A 16,922-nucleotide genomic window follows, 5' to 3' on the forward strand; every position below is an offset into this window, starting at 1 on the left:
CTATGATGGTGTTGATGACTAGGACGGAGATAGCCTTGTCAGTTCAACAGCAGCAACCACGGCTTCAGCTGCCTTCTCAGTTCTCTTCACATGTAAAATCAGGCCTCAGGTCTTGCTTTATTAAATACTCGTAGGCCTAGACACAGTGTTTACCTTGCTACTAGACTCCATAAAAAAGAGATAAACTTACAAAACAAGTTTCAAAGTAACGTTTTACTATTCCTTTATTTAAGGTAACTTGCTTTACAATGACTGCTGTCAGAAATCAACCTCCAGGCCTGTGTCTCATGGTAAATAATTGGGGAAAAATGATTTAAGGTATATAAAAATAAAAAATGCCTCAGATTTTCCTTCCCTCACTATACTGTTGTTACACTAAGACTTCAAAAGTTCAGAGTTTTAACATTTATCAAAGGAGTTCTGATAAGCTCTTAACCTAGCTCTGTTAAGCACTTACTACTATTATCATAGTCACAAGCTCAAGATTTTAAATTTCCTTTAGTTGTCTTCTAAGTATAAACTTAAAGTGCTTCTCACTGTGCTGAAAACATCTGTCTAATCTATACATACCCACTCTTCTGGACAGAGGAAAGAGTGTTCATGCTTTAACCCAGAATCATTTTGGGTCCTGAGTTTCTACTATAACTCAGACGTATGAGTCTACTGCTTTTTATACAATGTAGATTTCAGTACAGATTACAAACAATGGTAATGATAACATATCTATAACTTATCTCTTTTTCTTCTTGTAAACTTAAAAAGTTCTTGTCAGCTTCAGGGAACTGACTTAGATCCACCCCTCACAGGTCAAATGGACTCCAGATAAATATTGTCAATTAACAGACTATTTCCCTACCTGCCTGTTCCAGAGAGTGGGATTTCTTCCCTGGTCTTGGGACTCCCCTCCCATAACTACCAGGATCATTGACCTAATAGTTTTAAATGTACACCGAAGAAAAAAGTTTCCCCCTAAACTCTTTAACTTTACCTAATATATATCTGTTCCACCATATTTCCAGTTAAAGACTTCAAACTGCTCCAACTGTTACTTGCACTTTCCTAGACCCAGAAGGTCCTGCAGAGCCTGGACAACAAGTGAAACACGCCCTTTCCAGACTTAGCCAACATTCCAGCTTTTTGGGTCCCCAACAACAATGACCCAAAGTCAACAAGAAGTACTTAGACACAATTATATCACCCCTTATCATTTATTTATTATCAACGAAATGCTGGGATGTTAAGTTTCAAACCCAGGACAAACAGCTGACATGCCTATCTCACATATCAAAACTAATTTTGGCAGCCAGGCTCTCCCAGTATCCTCCTTAGTCCCTATGTGTTCAAGGGTATGGCCTACATACCTCACCCTCCACCCTGAACACTCCAGCCTAGGGACTGGGCTGCCCTTCCCCCAGAGGTTCTTCCCTATATATCCAGTCATTTTGGTTACCTGCTCTTTTTGTATCTTTGGCCTCCTGGTTGCTGCACCTGGTTCTCCTCTCTCCCCTCTCTCTCTGCCATTCCTTCTCCCCATATAGCCCAGCTCAATCTGGTCATGTCAACTTTGGACTCTCCCAGATGTCCCTGCCTCTGGCTATGTTCTCCCACTTATCTATAATATAATTTCTCTTCCACAAAAAAATATCCACACATCTCGAAGACAGAATATCAAGGAACTGGTGTGAGTAATAGTGTGGATGAACAGTCTTGATATGGAGAAGTGCCAACAAATTATTAGGTTTTTAAAGTTGGTTATACTTTATATGATGCCTTTCATAAAATTTTCAAAAAAACATATGAAGAATACTGAAGTTGTTTATTTATAACCACAATATTTCTTGGGTGTACCCTATAATGCTAGACACTGGGGAAATAACAGGAAATAATAGTTTCCAGTCCCATAGTACTTAGATTCTAGGGACAAGATGTAGAAAGCAAACAGATGCAGGTGTGTATGAAGTCTGATGTGACATGGGGTATGCAATGGGGAAAAACAGTGAGGTAGGAAAACAGGTGCTTCTAGGAGAAACCCCATTGTTAAAAAGAAGACATCTTCCTGTGCTCGCTTCAGAAGCACATATACTAAAGTTGGAACGATACAGAGAAAATTAGCATGGCCCCTGCGCAAGGATGACAGGCAAATTTGTGAAGCATTCCATATTTTTAAATAACTAAATGTACAGAATAAAGAAAGAATATTAAGAGCAGCAAAGGAAAAAGGCCAAGTGACCTATAAAGGTAAACCCATCAGAATAACACCCGATTTCTCAATGGAAACTTTGAAAACCAGAAGGACCTGGACAGATGTAATGCAGAAACTAAGAGACAATGGATGTCAGCCCAGACTAATATACCCAGCAAAACTTTCAATCATCATAGACGGAAGGAACAAGACATTCCAAGACAAAGCCAGATTTAAACAATACCTATCCACAAACCCAGCCCTACGGAAAGCACTAGAAGGAAAATTCCAACCGAAGGAAGTCAGTTACACACTCGAAAACACAGGCAATAGATAAAGCCACAGCAGTAAACCCCAAAGAAGAGAAGTACACACACACTACCACCAAAAATAACAGGGATGAACAATCACTGGTCGTTAATATCCCTTAATATCAACAGACTTAATTCACCTATAAAAAGACATAGCCTTACAGAATGGATATGAAAGCAGGACCCATCTTTCTGCTGCATACAAGAAACACATCTCAAATTCAAAGACAGACACTACCTAAGAATAAAAGGCTGGGAAAAGACTTTCCAATCAAATGGTCTTAAGAAACAAGCGGATGTAGCCATCCTGATATTCAACAAAAGAGACTTCAAACTAAAATCAATCAAAAGAGATCAAGAAGGGCATTACATACTCATCACAGGAAAGATCCACCAAGATGAAGTTTCAATTCTGAACATTTATGCCCCAAACACAAAGGCACCCACATATGTAAAAGAAACATTACTAAAGCTTAAACCACATATTAAACCCCACACATTAATAGTGGGGGATCTCAACATCCCACTTTCACCACTGGACAGATCTCCCAAATCGAAACTTAACAGAGAAATAAAGGACTTAACTGATGTCATGACCCAATTGGACCTAGTAGATATCTACAGAACATTCCATCCTAACAAGAAAGAATATACCTTCTTCTCAGCACCTCATGGAACTTTCTCTAAAATCGACCACATACTTTGGCCACAAAGCAAATCTCAACAGATACAAAACAATTGGAATAACCTCCTGTGTTCTATCAGACCACCATGTTTTAAAGTTAGATTTCAACAACAACTACAGAAAGCCTACAATCTCATGGAAACTGAATAATGCTCAACTGAATCACCAATGGGTTAAGAAAGAAATAAAGAAAGAAATTAAAGACTTCCTGGAGATCAATGAAAATGAAGACACCACATACCCGGACTTATGGGACACTATGAAAGCAGTGCTAAGAGGGAAATTCATAGCACTAAATGCCCACATAAAGAAGTTGGAGAAATCTCACACTAGTGACTTAACAGCACACCTGAAAGCTCTAGAAGAAGAAGAAGCAAAGTCTCCCAGGAAGAACAGATGCCAGGAAATTATCAAAGTGAGAGGTAAAATTAATAAATTAGAAACTAAGAGAATAATACAAAAAATTAATGAAACAAAGAGTTGGTTCTTTGAGAAAATCAACAAGATAGACAAACCCTTATCCAAACTAACCAAAAGACAGAAAGAGAGAATCCAAATCAATAAAATCAGAAATGAAAAGGGGGACATAACAGCAGACATTGAGGAAATCCAGAGAATTATCAGGTCATATTTCAAAAACTTCTACTCCACAAAACTGGAAAACCTAAAAGAAATGGACATTTTTCTGGATAGGTACCACATACCTAAGTTAAATCAAGACCATATAAACTATTTAAATAGTCCAATAACCCCTAAGGAAATAGAAACACTCATTAAAAGTCTCCCAACCAAAAAAAGCCCAGGACCAGATGGTTTCAGTGCAGAATTCTACCAGATCTTCAAAGAAGAGTTAATACCAATACTCTCTAAATTGTTCCACATAATAGAAACAGAAGGAACATTATCAAACTCCTTCTATGAGGCTACAATTACCCTGATTCCTAAACCAAACAAGGATACAACAAAGAAAGAGAACTACAGACTGATCCCCCTCATGAACACTGATGCAAAAATACTCAATAAAATACTTGCAAACAGACTCCAAGAACACATCAGAACAATTATCCACCATGGTCAAGTAGGTTTCATCCCAGGGATGCAAGGGTGGTTCAACATACGAAAGTCCATCAATGTAATACACCATATAAACAAACTCAAAGAAAAAAACCACATGATCATCTCACTAGATGCAGAAAAGGCATTTGACAAAATCCAACACCCCTTCATGATAAAAGTCTTGGAGCAATCAGGAATACAGGGAACATACCTAAACATAATAAACGCAATTTACAGCAAGCCAACAGCCAACATCAAATTAAGTGGAGAGAAACTCAAAGCAATTCCACTAAAATCAGGAATGAGGCAAGGCTGTCCACTCTCCCCATACTTATTCAATATAGTACTTGAAGTTCTAGCCAGAGCAATAAGACAACATAAGGAGATTAAGGGGATACAAATTGGAAAGGAAGAATTCAAGCTTTCCCTATTTGCAGATGACATGATTGTATACTTGAGTGACCCCAAAGATTCCACTCAGGAACTGATAAAGCTTATAAACACCTTCAGCAACATAGCAGGATACAAGATCAACTCAAAAAAAATCAGTAGCCCTGCTATATACAATGGACAAAGAAGCTGAGAAGGCAATTAGAGATACATCACCCTTTACAATAGCCACAAATGACATAAAATACCTTGCGGTAACACTAACCAAGCAAGTGAAGGACCTATGTGACAAGAACTTTAAGTACCTGAAAAAAGAAATTGAAGAAGATGTCAGAAAATGGAAAGATCTCCCATGCTCATGGATAGGCAGGGTTAACAGTAAAAATGTCAATCTTACCAAAAGCAATCTACAGATTCAATGCAATCCCCATCAAAATACCAACACAATTCTTCACAGACCTGGAAAGAATAATACTCAACTTCATATGGAAAAACAACAAACCCAGGATAGCTAAAAGAATCCTGTACAATAAAACAACCTCTGGAGGCATCACAATCCCTGACTTCAAGCTCTACTATAGAGCTACAGTAATAAAAACAGCTTGGTGTTGGCATAAAAACTGACATGTGGACCAATGGAATCAAATTGAAGACCCTGACATTAGCCCACACACCTATGAACATATAATTTTTGACAAAGAAGCCAAAGGGTACAATGGAAAAAAGAAAGCATCTTCAACAAATGGTGCTGGCATAACTGGATATCAACGTGTAGAAGTCTGCAAATAGATCCATATCTGTCACCGTGCACAAAACTTAAGTCCAAGTGGATCAAGGACCTCAACATAAATCCAGCTACTCTGAACCTGCTAGAAGAGAAAGTAGGAAGGAGTCTTGAGCGCATTGGCATAGGAGATCACTTCCTAAATATAGCACCAGTAGCACAGACACTGGGAGAAACAATCAATCAATAGGACCTCTTGAAACTGAGAAGCTTTTGTAGAGCAAAGGATACGGTCAACAAGGCAAAGTGACAGCCTACAGAATGGGAAAAGATCTTCACCAACCCCACATCTGACAGAGGACTGATATCCAGAATATATAAGGAACTCAAGAAATTAGACATCAAAATGACCAACAGTCCAATTAAGAAATGGGCTTTAGAACTAAACAGAGAATTCTCAACAGAGGAAACTCAAATGGCTGAAATACATTTAAGGAATTGCTCAACATCCCTAATCATCAGGGAAATGAAAATCAAAACAACTCTGAGATACCACCTTACACCTGTCAGAATGGCTAAGATCAAAAACACTGAAGACACTTTATGCTGGAGAGGATGTGGAACTAGGGGAACTCTTCTCCACTGCTGGTGGGAATGCAAGCTTGTACAACCACTTTGGAAATCAATATGGCGCTTTCTTAGAAAATTGGGAATCAATCTCCCCCAAGATCCAGCTATACCACTCTTGGGCATATACCCAAGAAATGCTCAATCATACCACAAGAGCACTTGCTCAGCTATGTTCATATCAGTATTGTTTGTAATAGCCAAAACCTGGAAACAACCTAGATGCCCTTCAACTGAAGAATGGATAAATAAATTGTGGCACATATACACAATGGAATACTACTCAGCAGAGAAAAACAATGACATCATGAGGTTTGCAGGCAAATGGATAGATCTAGAAAAAATCATCCTGAGTGAGGTAACCCAGACTCAGAAAGACAAATATGGTATGAACTCACTCATAGGAGGATGATAGATGTGGAACAAGGATGACTGGACTGCTACTCACATCACCAGTGAGGCTACCTGGAAAACAGGACCCCAAGAGAGACACAGAGAAATGGATGAGATCTACATGAATAGCCTGGACATGAGTGGGAGCAATGAAGGGCAAGGGTCGAGGGAAAGAGAGTGGGAGATCCCAGCTGGATCAAGAACAGAGAGGGAGAACAAGGAATAGGAGACCATGGTAAATGAAGACCACATAAGAAAAGGAAGAAACAAAGTGCTAGAGAGGCCCACAGAAATCCACAAAGATACCCCCACAAAAGACTGCTGGCAATGGTCGAGAGACAGCTGGAACTGACCTACTCTGGTGATGGGATGGCCAAACACCCTAATAGTTGGGCCAGAAACCCCATCCAAGGACTGAGGAATCTGAATGCAGACATTCACAGCTAGGCCCTGGGTGGAACGCTGGGACTCTAATTAGTGAGAAAGAGGAGGGTTTATATGAGTGAGAATTGTTGAAACCAAGGTTGGATAAAGCACAGGGACAAATAATCAAACGAATGGAAACACATGAACTATGAACCAAAGGCTGAGGGGCCCCCAACCGGATCAGGCCCTCTGAATAGGTGAGACAGTCGATTGGCTTGATCTGTTTGGGAGGCATCTAGGCAGTGGTACCAGGTCCTGAGCTCGTTGCATGAGTTAGCTGTTTGAAACCTGGGACTTATGCAGGGATGCTTGGCTCAATCTGGGAGGAAGGGACTGGACCTGACTGGACTGAGTCTATCAGGTCGATCCCAGTCCTCGGGGGAGACCTTGATCTGGAAGAGGTGGAAATGGGGGGTGGGCTGGGGGAAGGGGAGGGAGGCAGGAAGGGAGAGAACAAGGGAATCTGTGACTATTATGTAGAACTGAATAATATTTTAAAATAAAAAATAAAATAAAATAAAATAAAAAGAAGACCTCTTTCAAAAGAGCTGAGAGCAGGTTAGACTAGTATGGAGAAACAGTATGTTTGGAGGCGCTGGGAACAGCAAATGGCAACGGTTTTGATGAACAGGAAAGTAGCCAGTGTATTTAAGAGGCAGCAAAGAGGCCAGACTGATGAGAACACAGATGAGTTGAGACCAAAATGAGGCAGTGAGTAGCCACCACCACTGACATGATCATCACAAGTCATGTACACCGTTATATAATCTCAGAGGGTTTTCAGGAGTGAGGTTGGCAGCTACTGGACAAATATGACTTGAAACTGTTTATGTTCAGAGTCAGGCTGTCTCCTTTGTGGAGGATGTGCTGGAAAGTAGATGGTTCTCTTAGGCAATCTCAGTCTGGGGGCTGAGAGTCTAAGATCAAGGTGTTTGGAAATTTAGCATCTGAAAGGTTTGCTTCCTCATGGATACATACTTCTCACTTCAACCTGCAAGGCAGAGGGTCAGAAGGGACCAGAGCTTTCTCTTGAACCTCTTTTTTTTTCCTAGACAAGATCTCATGTATATCACCCTCTAATTCAGGCTGGCCTAAACTCTTCTGTAGCCAAGGATGACTTTAAACTCCTGAGTCTCCTGCCTCTACCTCCAAATACTGGGATTATGTACACATACTACTATGCCTGGCTCTCAGATCTCTTTCAGAAAGGTACTTATTCTACTTATAGGGCTCTGCTATTATGACATAACTACCTCTAAAATATCTCCTAATCAAATCACCTTGGAGGTTAGAATTTCACCTTTGAATTTCAGAGAGTCACAAATATTCTGATTAAGCAGGCACAAAAGCAGAACAACCAAGGATTTGATACAGTCACCCCAGGTAGCAATAATTCCCTGGACCAGGACAGCAGCTATCTACAGGCCAAAGAAGGTCAGATTCCAGGCATTTTGTGAAGATAGAGCTGCTGTGTTTGCTAGAGGATATAGGGTGTACAGAGAAGTCAGGACATGCCTAGGATGCGAGGGTAAGCAGATATGGGGACCAGGATCTAATGGTGAAGAAGGAGCTCCAGTGAGGCAGGACTGAAGAGAGGATGAAACCTGAGGACCTGCACAACCCATCAATGCAGACAACTCTTCCGATGACTGTCATTAGAAAAAAAGGGGAAAGTGAGGTGGTGTAATAGATGTAAATTCAAATGTCAGCCAGAGTTGGCTGAAGCTGGCAGAATATTAACTTATCCTTCTGTGGTAGTTTGACTAAGAAACAACCCCATCATCTTGGGCATTTGAGCACTTGGTCCCAGGTGTTGCTACTGTTTGGGGGAGGTTGAGTGGTTCAGCTTTTCTGGAGGAAGTCAGAGAGAAATCTGTGCAGTTAGAAGCCTCATGTCACTTCCATTTCACCTGCTGATTCATGCTCATAGTCACGATGTGAGCTCTCAGCTTCCTGGTCCAGCTGCCATGCCTCCCCACCATGATGGACTTTTATTACTTGAACTTAGCCCAACTAAGCACTTCTTCCTCTGAGTTGTTTTAGGTCATGATAATCTTATCACAGCAACAGAAAAGAAACTAATAAATGCCCCTGCCCCCTCTCTATCCCATGTTGGAGAAAATACTAAATCTTTAAAATTATGATTCCTTGACTTAAAGAAGATTGTTTTATGAATATACCCAAGAAATATCCATACACACACACACACACACACACACACACACACACACACACACACACAGAGATATAGAAAGACAAAGAGACAGAGACACAGGGAGACAAAGTGGGAAAAAGTGGCAAATATTACATTAAAAATTAAAAGAAAAAATTAGAAATATCCCAATCAGATTCATGGTGTAGAATCTTTGAGTTAGGAGAAAAAAGAATTTCAAATTTATTTACACATGGTGTTCAAAAAATCAAAGAAGCCACTATGAAGACATATTGTAATAGTCATGTCCAATGATCAGAACACTGTCTTCACATCATCCGTTATCATATGCTTAAAAAAATTGTGTCTACTGTTTCCCAATTACACTCTCATCTCATTCCAGTCACAGGTCCCTTTCAGGCTGGACAAAATCTTGACTTATGCCAAAGAAAAGAATTTCAGGAGAAAAAAATAAAGAATCTCAGAAGTCAAGTTGAAGCTAAGTTGCAATCTATTAAAAGGAAAGTATAAACTCAAAGATTCAGAGTACCAGCATTAAGAAAAGTATGTATTCTAGTGCCTTAAAAACAGCTGAGCCAGGCGGTGGTGGCACACACCTTTAATCCCAGCACTCGGGAGGCAGAGCCAGGCAGATCTCTGTGAGTTCAAGACCAGCCTGGGCTACCAAGTGAGTCCCAGGAAAGGGGCAAAGCTACACAGAGAAACCCTGTCTCGAAAAAAAAAAAAATTAAAAAAAAAAACAAAAAAACAGCTGTGCAAACTATTGATTGGAGTCTGGAACGCCAATAAAAAAAAAAAGCTATACACGGGGCTGGACAGATGGTTTAGTGATTAAGAATGCTTGTTACTGCTTTAAAAGAATCTGAGTTCAGTTCCCAGCACTCAAGTTGCCTTTTCTGACCTCCTCAGGCACTGGCAAACATGTGGCATACACTGATACACACACACACACACACACACACACACACACACACACACACACAGAGAGAGAGAGAGAGAGAGAGAGAGAGAGAGAGAGAGAGAGAGAGAGAGAACAGTCAAAAATAAATATTTTTTAAAAAGACTCAGAAAAAAGTTTGATGACTAGATTTAAAAAAAAACTGTATAATTTTATAGATTTTGAAGTAATATGGTTCAGTGGATATACTTTACCATGAGACTCAGAGATTAAGCAAAGTTTAAAAACTAAGTTTTAGCTCGGCTTTATTTTTCTTATTGTAAAGAACTTCCTTCCAGAAGTAAGCTTATAAGGTGGTTAATAAGGTTCATTGTTCAGGTTGAAGGACACACACACACACACACACACACACACACACACACACACACACACACAAACATATCTAAATCAAGCTGGGGGAAAGTAGCACACACCTTTAATCTGGAGGCAGAGGCAGACAGATCTCTGTGAGTTCCAGGCCACGCTGGTTCACAGAGCAAGTTCCAGGACAGGCTCCAAATCTACACAGCAAGACCCTGTCTTGAAACCTTCCCCAAAATGGTATCTATATCATAGTTTTTAGAACCTGTGAATATATTGGCTTCTACAGCAAGTTAAGGACATTATTCTGGAATATCCAGGTAGACCTACCTAACATCATTGAGGTCCTCCTGAGAACAGACATAAAATGAAAGTTGTGGGGGACAACTGTGGGGTCAGAGGCAATTGGGTGGAGTAAGATGAAAAAGGGGTACAGGCAAAGAATGTAAGACACCTTTATAAAGCTTAAGATCCTCACTCAAAGCCTCCAGAAAGAACATACCACCTGAATTTTGTACTTGTGATCTCCAGATAGCTAAGTTAAATCTATATTAAATCCATACTGTTTTTAACCACAAAATGTATGGCAATTTGGTACAGAAGCAAGAGGAAACCAATATATAACTCACTCCATTTGTATGAAATGAGATAGTCTGTATCCCACTGTGTTATCCAGGAAGCCATTTGTCATCTCCCAGCAGGCTCTGGGGTAATAAGCAAAGCACAGATAGATGTTAGTTAAAGAAAGAGGGAGGGAATGTAGAGGCCCAAATGTGGCCACAGTGGAAGGTCTGCCCTTAGCAATAGGTTGAAGGACAAGCAATAGGACTTGGTCGTGCATCAGCAAATCAAAGTTAACAGGGAAGGAAATGAAGGCAGGGTGTAGAACAACATCCCTGGAGGATGTTGCTGAATGGGAGAAAATGGGGTGGGAAATGCTAACCTTGTGTTCACTTTTACATTTCACTTCACTTTACTTGACACTTCCTCTGACTCTACATTTGCTTTCAAACTTGATCTCCATTCATGCTCCCTAAGAAAGCAAGGCAACTTCAGGATCTGCTCAGGAACAAAGATTCTGGCAGCACTCAAGAATCAAGACAAATCCCCTTCAACATAGCCTCTCCACTGTAGGAGACCCAAGGCCGAGAGGAGCAAACCTTGCTCATCCTGGTCCCCACAGATAGGCTGAATGGAGAAAAGAGTCAAGGGCCAAGCTGACTCTGAGATGACTGTGCTGAAAATGGTAGAAACTGACCTTCAAGCACCACCATTCTCTTATTCCATGTTTTAAGGAACTAGGAAAAAGAATTACACCTTAAGTGCTCTGTGTGATGCAAGCAAAACATAAATAAGCTAACATGGAGGCTGAAAGGACAGACAGCAACTGACAAATGGGGATTTGTTAAGTAAAAGCTCAGTGGAGTCTAGTAAGATGAAATGGTATATCACCACTGTTCCTCAATTTACTTCTCCAAATTCCTGTCATTTTCTATGCTTCTTGGGTCTCCTTTGCCCCACCTTCTCTGAGAGGCAGTATTAAATTTTCCTCTGCTATTAGTCCCTGGGTTTCCTTGGGCTTAATCTCTTGAAAGCGCCCTACTGCAGTCCACTGTGCAAAGAGTCTATCACAGCTATTGGGCTAAATAAAAATAGAGCTTCCTGTTTCCAGGTTATCACCCAGTACTTTCTCACTGTACCTCAGCTGCTGTCTGTCAAGATCCTATTATGGTACCTGTGGTACCATTTTATTTGTGTTACCACTTAACAGTCAGAGAGTAACTTCTTACCAGGCAAGGTGGAGATTGCAATTCTGTTCCAGAGCTTAGAGTTGCCTCTTATCAGGAGTATATTTGAAGGAACAAAAAATCTAGTGAAGAAGTACTGTCCTATAGCATGGGATGTTTGGAAGACAAACTCAGTTGGAAAGTTCTGGATCTCTACTACAGATGCTTTGTTTCCTTCCAAAGTTAATATCTTAAACAAGTGTTTGAAGTGGTGTCAATTATCCTCTTCACCATTCATTTTCACATTTCAAATGCAAATTCATTGAACATTAGCTCCTCCTGGTCCTATTCAATTTAACATTTACTAGAGTTAGGTTTATGTCACAATCTCTATAATAAAGGGATTGGAAAAAATATCCTAACAGCAGAGTCCATAAAGTATTTAGTAAGACAATTTTCCTGCAGAATTTATTTGGATACTAATTACAAAATCCTCTTGAAAATGTCAATCAAGTCTTAACAAAACAACTGGGCATGCGACTTGGAAGGGACCTAGAGTAATTCCCCAATTGTCTGCTGTGAGTTCTCCAACAGTAACTCAGGCTAATGGTTGCCCAAATCTCTCCTAGACACTGCCATAGAAAAGAAACCCATTCTAATCTTGGATACACCATTTTTCTTCTGCTACGAAAAAATAAACTGGGGTTCCTGCTCTCTACCCTGGAGTCACTTTCTGCCCTTGGCAGTCGAGCAAAATGAATAGCTGGCCTCTTCCCCAGCCCTCACTGATTTTCTTAGCTGCTGAGCATGAGGTTTGGCTGTGTTGATAGACTCTGAATCTGCCATTGTTGCTGGCCCTCCTGGGGACTCATCCTCATAGCCTGGCCTGGTGCTCAAACTGTGGTTTTGCACCTAGTTGAACATTGGAATTCATATAAAGGTGGTATAATTTCCATCAATCACAGCCCCCAAATCAACCTTGCATTGAGCATAACCTACTCTCCACTGAGGACAACTTTCAATTTTCTGTTCCTTTCTTCTTCCCCTCCCTCCTTTCTTTTTGGGTGGAAGCTCCACCTCAGCCCTTGGCACCCTGGCATCCATATACCCAAAGAGTATGGAATGTAATGGTGGAAGATCCAACTCAATTCCCCTCCCCCATCTCTTTCCCAAAATCCACCTCCTCGAAGCCTGCCAATCATGGCTCCTTCCCCAGAGACACTCAAGACCACTCCCACAAGATATTTAAGCTGCATCCCAGGAAACAGACACGTGGTTTTCTGGTCTCTCATCCCCATCTCCTCTTGGGGGTGGGGGGGGCGGCGAAGAATCACCCAGGACCACTTTATCCATTAAACCCGGGGTTTTTCCAGCTTGGTCTGTTTTGGTCTGATTTGGATTGCTGTGTCAGCAGAGAGGCTTATGGGGTGCAAAAAACCTTTCTCTTTCTTTCTCCCTTTCTCCCTTTCTCCCTCTTTCTTTCATTCTTTCTTCCTTCCTTCCTTCCTTCCTTCCTTCCTTCCTTCCTTCCTTCCTTCCTTCCTTCCTTTCTTTCTTTCTTTCTTTCTTTCTTTCTTTCTCTTTTTCTTTCTTTCTCTTAAAGACGCATTTGTTTGTGTGTATGGATATTTTTGTCTGCATGTATGTCTTCACACCAGAAGAGGGCACTGGACCCCATGGGACTACAGTTATAGACTGTTATGAGCTACCATGTAGGTGCTGGTAATTGATCTTAAGACCTCTGGGCAGTGTTCTTGACTGCTCAGCCATCTCTCTAGCCCTCTGTTTCTTTCTTAAGAGTCCAAATTACCCTTCTAAAGTCATCTCAAATTGCATAAATCAAAACAAAGCAAAACTAAGGCTGCCTTAGAATCACTCCTAAGAGTATAGAAACAAAGTGAGTCCGTACAAGTTTTGTTCTTTGGTTTTCATATTAAGTAGGTTTTCTTATGGCATATTCATACATACTTGGCTTGGGTTGACCCTCACACAACTGCCAATCAGTTGTAATTTGCTGAATCTTAAATTACAAAAGTCGAGTAGAAAAGGTCTTATAGTTTGTATAATTTCCTTTAAAAAAAACTTTCCCATCTAAGGATAAACTGAATATTTATTATTCATGATGGAATGAAACCAAGAAGAGATGATTTGATAGACTAGAAAAATATTTCCCAGGACAGAATACAACACTATTTTTGCAAAACTTGAATTCTTTGATGCAACTTGTGTGGCTTATGGCAAGGAAATGAAGAAAGGACAGAATCAGGTGGGACTGTTCTGACTCACCACAACCCAGAGCTTCTTTAAGTACAGCACAGGGGAGGGCCAGGCAGCTTCAGTAGGTCTCAGGCTGTGCCTGGGAGAAGAAACTGCAATTGCTACTCTTTGCACCCTGTCTTAGTCAGGGTTTCTATTGCTGTGACAAACACCATGACCAAAAGGCAAGTTGTGGAGGAAAGGGTAATTTGGCTTACACTTCAACATTGCTGTTCATCACTGAAGGAAGTCAGGACAAGAACTCAAACAGGGCAGGATCCTGGAGGCAGGAGCTGTTGTAGAGGCCATGGAGGGGAGTTGCTCACTGGCTTGCTTCCTCTGGCTTATTCAGGCCCCCTTTTTATAGAACCCAGGACCAGCAGCCCAGGGATGGCAAAACCTACCATGGACTGGGCCTCCCGCCTTGATCACTAAATGGGAAAATGCCTTATAGCTGAATCTCAAGGAGGCATTTCCTCAGCTGAGGCTTCTTCCTCTCCCATGAATCCAGCTTGTGTCAAATTGACACACAAAACCAGCCAGTACACACTCACTGATTAATCTTTCATAAACACTCATATTCAGCTTCCAAGAAAGCTTTGCCATTTCTCCGGAGCATGGGTCACATGAGTATCCACTTTACTAGTGACCATGGGTCTGAGGCCTTGCACTCCTAACATGACATGTCAACAACACATTCATTCTACACTTCACTCACTCATGGCTTCCTCTGCTCCCCACAATCCCTACCTCCCAGAACACAGCAAAGGAAGCAATGGATTTCACAGGTGAAAGGGGAGATGACAGAGAATAAAGAACCTAGACTTGAGGCAGAGACTGTGACAGTGGGCAGCCCTGAACTTGGTGAAAGAACTTCTCACAAGCACTAAGCATTGGTTTGGTAGTTGCCAATGCCCAAAGTGAGAAGCTCATCCCACCTCAACAAGATATTGTAATAATACAAATACAATTTAGCCATGCAAAGTTGAGTGTGTTGAGTCCCCACCTTCCCATTTAGGCTTTTTCTTCTTTTTATTTTTTTAACTTCTGGGTCATCAACAAGCACTGATTGAAAAGGGAAAACTCACAGAGATTTCAATTACTGCTAATGTTGCCTGAGTGTTTCCACTGTCACAGTCTAGGGCTTCAACTTTTTAATAAGTTTCCCGTAATTATTACAAGGTTTTGGTCTAATTCCAGCTGAGGATTTAATAGGACTCATTCTGACAAGATATAGGATATTGTCCCAATAGATGCTCATTTGGAAATGGGCCTTTTGCAATTTTGAGTGTGCAGAGCTGTGCAAGATTAAAAGTCCTGGCACTCCAATTTCTACCTTGTGTCCCAGACTCCATGGATTTGTAGCTCATCCAGGCTGTCCATCTGGGGAGCAAACAGCATGTACTCCTTGATGAGAAACTCTGGCCAACCGACCAGCTGTGAAAAAAATAGATTACTCTTGTCATTTTTTTCTGCTAGGTAATTTGCTGGGAGAAAAAAAAATAATTTTTTAGAAGATATGCAGTTAGAAGCAAATCCTAAGGGTGTGTGATTTATATTTAAAACTTCACTGCACTTTATTTGTTAATTTTTCAACAATACCTTGGCTGGGATAATATTTTCTAATTCTGGGGAAACTGAAAGGTTGTATACTATGCAAGCACAGGTTAAGGGGACAGAGGAGACAACACAGAAAGGCTCAGTTGGCAGTCTGAATTGAGCAAAAAGAGATGCACCATTGCTCTCCTGCAAGTAAAGGGTATATTATGGTGGAATTAAGTAACTGCTGGGAAAATGGATCTTCTTATTGTCCCCAGGATGCTAAAATTGTAAAAGCATCTATTCAAAGCCCTAGCATATAAATTCATACTTGTGAGATTTCAAAAGGTCGGTCTAGATAAATATTCAACCTAATTCTAGATCAATTGAGCTGCAGAGTGGAGAGGGGATTACTGGTAGCAGTCTAAATTGTGATGTGCTGTGTAATATCTATAATATAATCTGCTCACCAGGTAGTGTTTCCAGAAAGCCAACAGGAATGGGAAAACTATGCCAAGTAGTGCAATCAAGACATTCAGTGTGTGTCCAGCAGAGAGTTAATGTTAGCATTTGAAATTAAAGAATTTGCAATAATACTTCCACACAGTGAGTTACAAAATATTCAGTCATCAATTAGTGTTGCACAATAACTTTCTGTCTACAGTTTTAGTGTGTTTATAGTGCTGTGCCTCACAGTTCATTGCCTTGACTCATAAGTTATATTTTTTAAAGATAAAATTCCCACATGATTTTTCATTTTAAACATTATTTTAGTATTGGCTGTCTTAACTATAATTAATGTATACATATATGGGAGTTCATGCATTTACATATAAGTGAATAAAGTATCCATGCATGTACAATACAAAAACATATATCCATAATACATAATTATTCATAAAATTCAACAATGGAGTCTAAAATTCAATAATAGAGAGTTAAATAAAGAGACAGAAATGGGTATACTAGTTACTTTTCTGTTGCTATGATAAAAATATCATAACCAAAAGAAATTTAGGAAAGAAAGTGTTTATTTTTGCTTATAGTTCTGGAGGGATACAATTCAACATGGCAGGGTGGTACAGTGACAGCCTGGGAAAGCAGGGGCGGGAAGCAGAGAGGAGGAAATCAGGATGTAAAATCTGGGCTGAAAAACCTCAAAGCCCTCCCTGTGT

General features: G+C 40.5%; 1 non-coding gene across 1 annotated transcript; it reads left to right on the plus strand.

The window, feature by feature from the left end:
* The first annotated feature begins 2,058 nt into the window (after positions 1–2,058).
* LOC121832500 (U6 spliceosomal RNA) lies at positions 2,059–2,165 on the plus strand. The gene has a single exon (XR_006076144.1). It is a non-coding gene; the product is annotated as a U6 spliceosomal RNA (small nuclear RNA).
* Positions 2,166–16,922: the final 14,757 nt, after the last annotated feature.

This window comes from Peromyscus maniculatus, chromosome 9 (genome assembly GCF_049852395.1).
Source record: "Peromyscus maniculatus bairdii isolate BWxNUB_F1_BW_parent chromosome 9, HU_Pman_BW_mat_3.1, whole genome shotgun sequence".
Classification (NCBI taxonomy): Eukaryota; Metazoa; Chordata; class Mammalia; order Rodentia; family Cricetidae; genus Peromyscus; species Peromyscus maniculatus.